The sequence below is a fragment of the Spermophilus citellus genome, assembly GCF_964194105.1.
Source record: "Spermophilus citellus genome assembly, chromosome: 2".
NCBI lineage: Eukaryota > Metazoa > Chordata > Mammalia > Rodentia > Sciuridae > Spermophilus > Spermophilus citellus.
The window spans coordinates 256,879,938-256,887,980 of NC_138183.1; positions in this window are offsets into that span (position 1 = coordinate 256,879,938).

Here is an 8,043-nt window from a genome sequence, read left to right on the forward strand (position 1 = left end):
TGTTTTCCCAACGAGCAGCCCTCATCTGGATGGCCGGAGAGCCCTCCCTGCAGTCTGTCCCCGATGGTGCCGCTTCAGTTGGGCCTGCACATCCGAGCTCCCCCACTGTGCTGTGGCCAGCTGATCTGGTCCAGTCCCTCCAGGTCCCAGGCCAGGTGTCTCACCAACCCCTTATCTGCTGCTGGGAGTGAGACGTGGCTGGTTAATGCTTAACACAGAACCTGCTGCACCGGCAGGGCCCGGGACCAGAGCGCTTGGGCTGTGGGGGCCGTGAGTTGTGCCTGTGTGGCTCGACACTGGGTCCTGCCACGTGGGCATCCCCATCCTCCACGCTGACCTAGCTGGGGTGAGGGGGTGAGGGGGGCTTGGAAGAAGCTAACCCAGGAGGCGCCCACCTCAGGGCAGGCCACAGGGCACCTCAGCAATCAGGCGCCTGTGCTTTAGGGGACGCGAGGGCCCAGAGCACAGCAGACTCAAGCCCCCTGAGCGGCTCCCCAGGCTGGCTGTGTAGGGCTTTGTGCCTCCCCAGGATGAGGGCGCCTCCGTGGCGAGACGGCGTCTGAGGTTCCTGGGCAGGAAGGAGAAAACCAAACAGAGCTGGCAGCCTGCGACCACCCCGCGGCCAGCCCCTCGGCCCCCGAGACGGCGGCTTGGCAGCCAGCAGCCCCGTGGAGACCCTGGCGGGGCTCCTGGACGGGGGCTCTTCCTTTGAGGGCGCCTGGGGAATGTTTGAGGTTGGAACACAAGGCAGACACTGGCCGGGGAGCCGGGAGCTGCTGGCACAGATGTGTGGGACGTGCTGGCTCAGCACACGTGCTCTCTGCCTGTGCTGACCCGCTGTGCACCCCGACTGCCCGGGTGCCCCTTCCCCTGGAGCCCAGGATGGCCTGGGGGTGCTCAGCGGGCCCTGTCCTCTGTACCCTGAGACCACTCTGTGTGCCCCAGTCACCTCTGACTCAGATTGTCCATGCTCTGCTCACCTGGGAGGCTGTACCCCAACATTCCAACATCCCAGGTCAACTGAACCCCGTCTTCCAAGCACCAGGGAAGAATTTGCCCATCACCCGAGCATCCAGGGAGGTTACCCCATTGTCTGACCACACAGGAACTGTACCCCATCTTTGGGAGGGGCCGCACCCCATGGTCGGAGCATGGGTACCTGCTCCCCACTCGACTGTGACACTGTGCTCTGGCCCTTTGGGGTGGTGCCCGTGTTCTGAGAACCTGGGCTTTTAGGACTGTGCACACCACTCCTTGGGGTATCCAGGTGAACCCCATTTCCCTGAAGCTGGTGGCACCTACCCATCATCTACTGGCTGGAACCCACTCACCAACTGGATGGGGGTCTCTGCCTCCCTCACTTGCTCCACCTCCTTCTGGAGATTTGTGTGAGCCCCCCCACTTTGTCCCAGGCTCCCTGTTCACCCTGGGACCCCGAGAGTCAGTGTCTCTGACCCCACTTGTGAATACCTGGGGCACGAGTCCTGGTCACCTGAGTGCCCTCACAGCCTGGGTGAGCTGGCCCCGTCAGTTGGGGAACAGGACTCTATTCTGTGGTCGCCAGGGCCCTGGACAGCCTGTACCGGCTTGTTGAGCCCACTGAATCCCCCATTGACACAGCTCGCAGGCCTGCGTGCTGGGCCCAGGGCCCAGGGGCCGGTGCCCTCTTCCTGTGGTTTTGGACGCCTTGTGCCCGTCCCTCGCACGGCTGTGTGTGTCCCATTCACCCTTGTCTCTGCTCTCTGTGCACCATTCATTAGTGTGCTGGGCCGCCTGCCCACCCCGAGCCGCCCAGGGGTCTGGACTGTGAACCTGAGCCCACACGAGACAAGCCCGACCCAGGCTGGTTTCCTGCTCCAGAGAGGCCAGCGTCGGGTCCCCATGCCCCATACCCGGTTACTCTGAGTCCAGTCTCTGCACCCCATTAGCCTGAGTCCAGTCTCTGCACCCCATTGGCCTGAGTGAGTCCAGTCTTTGTACCCCATTGGCCTGAGTGAGTCTAGTCTCTGCACCCCATTGGCCTGAGTGAGTCTAGTCTCTGCACCCCATTGGCCTGAGTGAGTCTAGTCTCTGCACCCCATTAGCCTGAGTCTAGTCTCTGTACCCCATTAGCCTGAGTGAGTCTAGTCTCTGCACCCCATTGGCCTGAGTCCAGTCTCTGCACCCCATTAGCCTGAGTCTAGTCTCTGTACCCCATTAGCCTGAGTGAGTCTAGTCTCTGCACCCCATTAGCCTGAATCTAGTCTCTGCACCCCATTGGCCTGACTGAGTCTAGTCCCTGCACCCCGTTGGCCTGAGTGAGTCTAGTCTCTGCACCCCATTGGCCTGAGTGAGTCTAGTCTCTGTACCCCATTGGCCTGAGTGTGTCTAGTCTCTGCACCCCATTAGCCTGAGTCCAGTTTCTGTATCCCATTAGCCTGAATCTAGTCTCTGCACCCCATTGGCCTGAGTGAGTCCAGTCTTTGTACCCCATTGGCCTGAGTGAGTCTAGTCTCTGTACCCCATTAGCCTGAGTCTAGTCTCTGTACCCCATTAGCCTGAGTGAGTCTAGTCTCTGCACCCCATTGGCCTGAGTGAGTCTAGTCTCTGCACCCCATTGGCCTGAGTGAGTCTAGTCTTGGTACCCCATTAGCCTGAGTGAGTCTAGTCTCTGCACCCCATTGGCCTGAGTGAGTCTAGTCTCTGTACCCCATTAGCCTGAGTCTAGTCTCTGCACCCCATTGGCCTGAGTGAGTCTAGTCTTGGTACCCCCTTAGCCCAAGTGCCTCATTAGCCTGAGTTAGTCTCTGTACCCAGTCTGGGCACCTGGGTCCCTGCACCCCGTGAGTCTGAGCGCCGGCTCGTCTTCTGAGCAGGTCTGGGTCGTCCCTGTGCCCTGAGGACCTGCGGACGCTGTTGGGGCCGAGTGGCCTCTACCGGTTCCCTGGGGACGTGCTGGCTGCTGCTTCATGCTCCTTGGCAATTCTGCGCCCGAACGCTGCCCACCTGGACACCAGGGGCTTCTACCCTGGACACTCATTGTCTGAACGTCTGGGTCCCAGGAGCCCACGCTCGGATATTAGATTGCCCTAGGTGGTCCTTACAGCTGACCACCTAACCTCCAGTCCCCTCAGCCACCAGGTTTCTGTGACCAAGTCCCAAACTCTCAGAGGTCTTGAGTAACCGCATAGACCCACCCAGGCTGCACTAGTCCCACCCTCCCCTGCATAGCTGTCCCCAAGCCTCTGACCCTGTGGCCCCTCAGAATGAGTGGATACTTGGCCTCTCAGCCACCTGCAGCCTGGCCCCTCTTCCTGTAGCCCCTGCCCAGGCTCCAGCTCTATCCCTGGCCTCTGCTGGTAGCCTGTTCCCCACTCCTCCACACACCCAGGTAACAGGGACCTCAAATGTCACGCACAGTCCTCGAAGCCCAGTTTCCACTAAGCCTCAGTGAGCTGGGCGCCATGCTGCGGTCCCCATGTCCCCCTCTTCCCTCATTACCCCAGGGTCTGGACAGCGTGTCCCCCTCATCAGGGGCTCTGACAGCCCCCCCGGCTGTCTCTCAACGTCTTTCACCAGGGCCCTTGTCGCAGGCGAGGGCCCAGTACCAGCTCCAAGTCCCATTGCGTCCTTGGACGCTGCTGCCCATTCATCCAGGCCTATCAGCCACATTGTCCAGCACCTCTGTGCCCTGTTCATGCCTGGGGCCAGGCAGACCACCTCCCCCCGAGCATCCAGGGTCCATGGCCTTCCCTGGAGGTCTGCAGCCCCCATCTGAGGAGCATCAGAAGGACACGAGCCCCACTGACCCAAGAATCTGGGTGTCTTGCACCCCTGTAACTGTGCCACCAAGTGTCTGGGTGACGTGCCTTCTGACTGAATGTCTCCTCATCATCTGGAGTCGGGTACTATGGCACATGCCCCTCAGGTGCCCCTCTCAGGCATCCCGTGACTCAGTGTCAGAGTGTACGGGTCCCCGGGGGTCCAGTCTCTCAGCCCTCAGCGAGTGCCCGAGCCCCCAGCCCCTCATCTCAGCGCTCACTCAGGCCCACGTCCCAGCCTGGGCTCCTGGCGGTCATGCCAAGTTCCACTGCGTCTTTGGATGCCCCAGACCCATTCAGGGGTGTCTGGGCTCGGGTGAGGCCATTCATCCTGTCTCAGGACTCTGTGCCCTATTCATGCGTGGCCCTGGGCAGTCTGCACCCCGTCCGCCCCCATCTCCAAGACAGTCTGTCCATTGTCACCCCTGTTCCAGGAACAGCCGCCGTGCAGCCAGCAGGCACATTCCGGGGTTTGGCTGGGGGCCAACGCAAACCCGAGGATTGCTGGCGCAAGCGTCGGCCCAGGCAGGCGTGGGATGATGGAGGGGCGGGCGGGGAGGGGGAGTGGGACCCTCGGTTCAGGGGCATGCGATGAAAGCCTTCCCTGTCCACAGTGTCCTCTAGCCAAGGGGACGTTGGGGTGCGGGCCCAGCCCCGTGACGGAGGCATGGCCTGGACTGCCTGCCAGCAGGAGTGGCTGTGTGTACTGGGTGGGAGGAATGTTCCGGATCCCTCCACCGCGGCTGCCATTTCCTGATGAGGCTGCCCACCCACTGCTGCCCAGCCAGGAAAGGGGGGCCCCCCGCTGCCAGACTTGTCAGTATTGGCTCGGGCAGGGGTGCACAATGGGGGTCTCACCTCCGGGGCAGAGACCCCTGCCCTCTCCAACACTGGGAGAAACCCAAGGAGGTGGGTCTCTGCTCCTGCTCTCCCTGCCCTCTGTGGCTCTCTAAAAGGTGTCCTTGTCTCCTGACTGCTCCTGGGGTCAGAGGTGAAGTGGAATGAGCATGTGACCCACTTTCTGCCCCAGGGACCCCTGGTGTTGTGTGCACGGGACGCCAGACACGGCGCCCACCCCCCAGGGCTCTTGGGTGACAGGAGCTGTGCAGCCCGTGAGGGCCACCCTCGTCCTGTGGGGGCTGTGCAGGGAGTCTGGGGGCGGGCTTGTGTTCTCTGGGTTGCCCAGTGGAAGCCAGGCGCTGGGGCCTGCCCAGAAGGACCCCTCTCCGGGTGGTCCCCATGGTCCAGTTCAGAGCGCCCTGCCCCACAGCGCTGCCTGGCCTGCTCTCGGAGGTGCAGAGCCTGCCTTGCTGCTCCCTCAGGACCTCAGCAGGCTCCCTCTGCTGCTGGCCCCACCCTCCAGGCTCCCCAGTGGGGACAGGCCAAGGATGGACCAGGAGTCCTTTCCCAACAGGTTGGGGGTCTTCCAGGGATGGCCAAGGCTTTCCTGAAACTTGACTGATGGGCCTGAGTGAACCATGGGCACCGGCTCAGCTGTAGAGAACCCACTGTGTGGGGACCCTGGGCGAGCGTCCTGGTGACAGGCTAGAGTTAGATCCGTGGCCACCAGGCTCAGGGCTGAAGGAGCCCAGGACCAAGTGGGCCGAGTCATCCTGGCCAGTCTCCCTGCAGTTCAGGGGCAGCTTGGTTGAGGCCACACCTCTCCCTGTCCACCCCTTGCTCAGGCCGGGGGTCGGCGGTAGGGTGGGCCTCCTCCCTGCCTGGCCAGTGGTGTGCAGGCCCACAAGGCCCCAGAACTGAGTGCAAATGGCTAAGACTTGTCCCTCATGGGTCTTCAGGGCCTTTCTCAGCCTCCGGGGGTCATCTGAGGGGCAGTCACTGGCCCTGGTCCCAGTAGGTGCACTCTGGGGGAGGTCCGGCGGCAGGCCGGGCGCAGTGCGGGCAGGCGGAGCCAGGCTCCCAGCTCCCCCTGCCGTCCGCTGGCCGCTCCTGGAAGCGGCCTGACCTCCGGCTCCCGCCCGACCCCGGCTCACACCCCCCTCCCGCCCCCGCCCACCGGCCTGGCTCCGCCCTGCCCTCCCGTTCCGCGCCTGGCAGGCCTTTGAGCGCCCCCTTCCGTACACAGGCCTCTAGCTGGGCCCCTCCACCACAGCCACAGCAGGCCCTCCTCCTCCCAGGAGGGCCATCGGGGCCCCTGGCGGTGCAGAGTTCCCGGCCAGGGCTCCCTCCCCACAAGGACTGGCTTGCTGGGTAGAAGTCTCAGGCCTGGGGGGTCTGGGCTGGGCAGATCCTCTGGACGGGTCCCCTCTGGGCAGCCCTCCCCCAGGACCCTCTCCTGCCCACATAAACTCTGGGCAGGGCTCCCTGGGACCCTAGGACACCAGATCATCTTGGAAGGAGCTCTGGCCTCCTGACCTTGGATCTCCCCCAGCCTTCAACCCAGAGGCCTCGGGCCCCAAGATCAGGCAACAGCACTGAAGTCCCCAGCGGCTGGGAGAGGAGGAGAGTGGCCCAGGAGCATGAGGCCCTCACACAGCTCCAGACACCCACGAGCCAGGTGTGCCGGGGTCAGGACAGTGGATAGTCTGGCAGGCGGAGAGGCCACCAGCTCAAAAACAGGGGGAGAAATGAGAACCCGTCCAGCCCTGCCCCTGGGAGAAAGCAGCGCGGGGTCATGGGCGCAGTGGGGACTCCCAGGGGAGCCGGCAGGTGGGGCGTGGGGCGTGGGTCTCAGCTGGCTGGAGAGTGCCAGGCAGACCTCGCGCAGAGGGGGCGGGGCTGCAGGGCCAGTTGAGGGAGTGGAGAGAAGGCCAGGGGTTGGCCCCCAAGGGAGCCCCTCTGGCTTCCCTCAGTGGACTTGGCGACAGGGTCCCTGCAGCCCACCCATGAGCTCCTCCTGAGAAGGCGGAGGCCCTCCTCCCCGGGGTGTGGGAGCACAGCACAGGCGTGTGACTCGTGGACACCCAGACGTGTGTGTGTGCACACCACACACAAGCAGGTGCACTCTCTTTCAAGGTGAAACCCCAGAGGCCGTCCCAGCTCCCCAGGGGACCAGAAGAGGGTGTCCTGCCCTGCTCCTGCTTGGGGAAGCCCTTGGACAGCCACAGAAGGGATGAGCCTGACTCCCCGTGGCCACCACGTACCTGGCACTGCCCAGCAGGACAGCTGCACACAGGCACAGGACTGCTGCCCTTGCCGCAGAGCAGGTGCTGGTGGGCCAGGGCATGAGTGGGTGCCGGCCAGGCAGTGCTGGGCTGGAGCCCGAGGCTCCCATCTCCACCCTCACCCCTGAACACAGCCTTGGCCTTGGTTCCCTGCTGGGCGTATGGGGTCTGAGGGTGGCCAGCACCTGCTGCAGACCAAATCCAGCCTCATCCTGCAGGATCGGGGACAGGCCCTGCCACCCTCCTCCAGGCACCCTCACCAGCACCACCGGCTGGACAGGACCCACTCTCCGGCACTGCTCTCCTCTGCCTGCCATGGTGTGTCCGGCCACGCGTGGCAGCTGAGGGCTTGCTGCCCACCTCTCCTGGGTTCGAGGGCCTGTGGCCTTGACTTCTGCAGAGCCGGTTCTGGTCAGGATGGAGGACGGAAGAGTGAGGAGCAGGTGCTGCAGAGACCTCCCAAGGCCCAGGAGCTCCCTGTCCCCTCAGCCTGCCTGCCCAGCACAGCCCCAACAGCCCCTAGGCCGCCTCTCCTCACTTACCCACTCTGAACGGGACCCAGTCGAGGACTGGAGGTGCAGGAACCCTGGCCCTGACCCTGACCTTAGGCAGCAGCCCCTGAGAGTCGGAGCAGTCCAGCTGCAGGGCACACTGTGGGGAGAGTGGGGTCAGCCTGGAGCCCCCTGCAGGGCAGGGTCTTTAGGTCTGTGGGTCTGGGTAGGTCAGAAGGGGCAGCTCACTTCTTCATGCTGTAGAGTCACCCCTGGTCATTACACCTGTCACCTGCTTCTTGTCAGCTGGGCTGTGTTGTGACCGCCTTCCATTTCTGGGAGTCCCAGCACAGTGCCTGCAGGCACTTGGTGTGACTCTGACCGGGGCCGGGACATTCTGCACTCGAGCTCCCTCTTCTGCGACCTGGCACTCACCTGTAGGGCTGCTGTGAGGCTAGAACAGGTGCTTCACAGACAGTATGAGGTGCAGAGCCAGAGCCTCAGCGTGGCCCTGTGGTGCTGCCCACAGGCACGTCCAGGCAGCTGTGCCTCTGTACTGTGTCTGTCATGCCTCTCGGTACACATGGGCCTCATCCGTCAATCAACACCACGTCTGTGCATGTATTC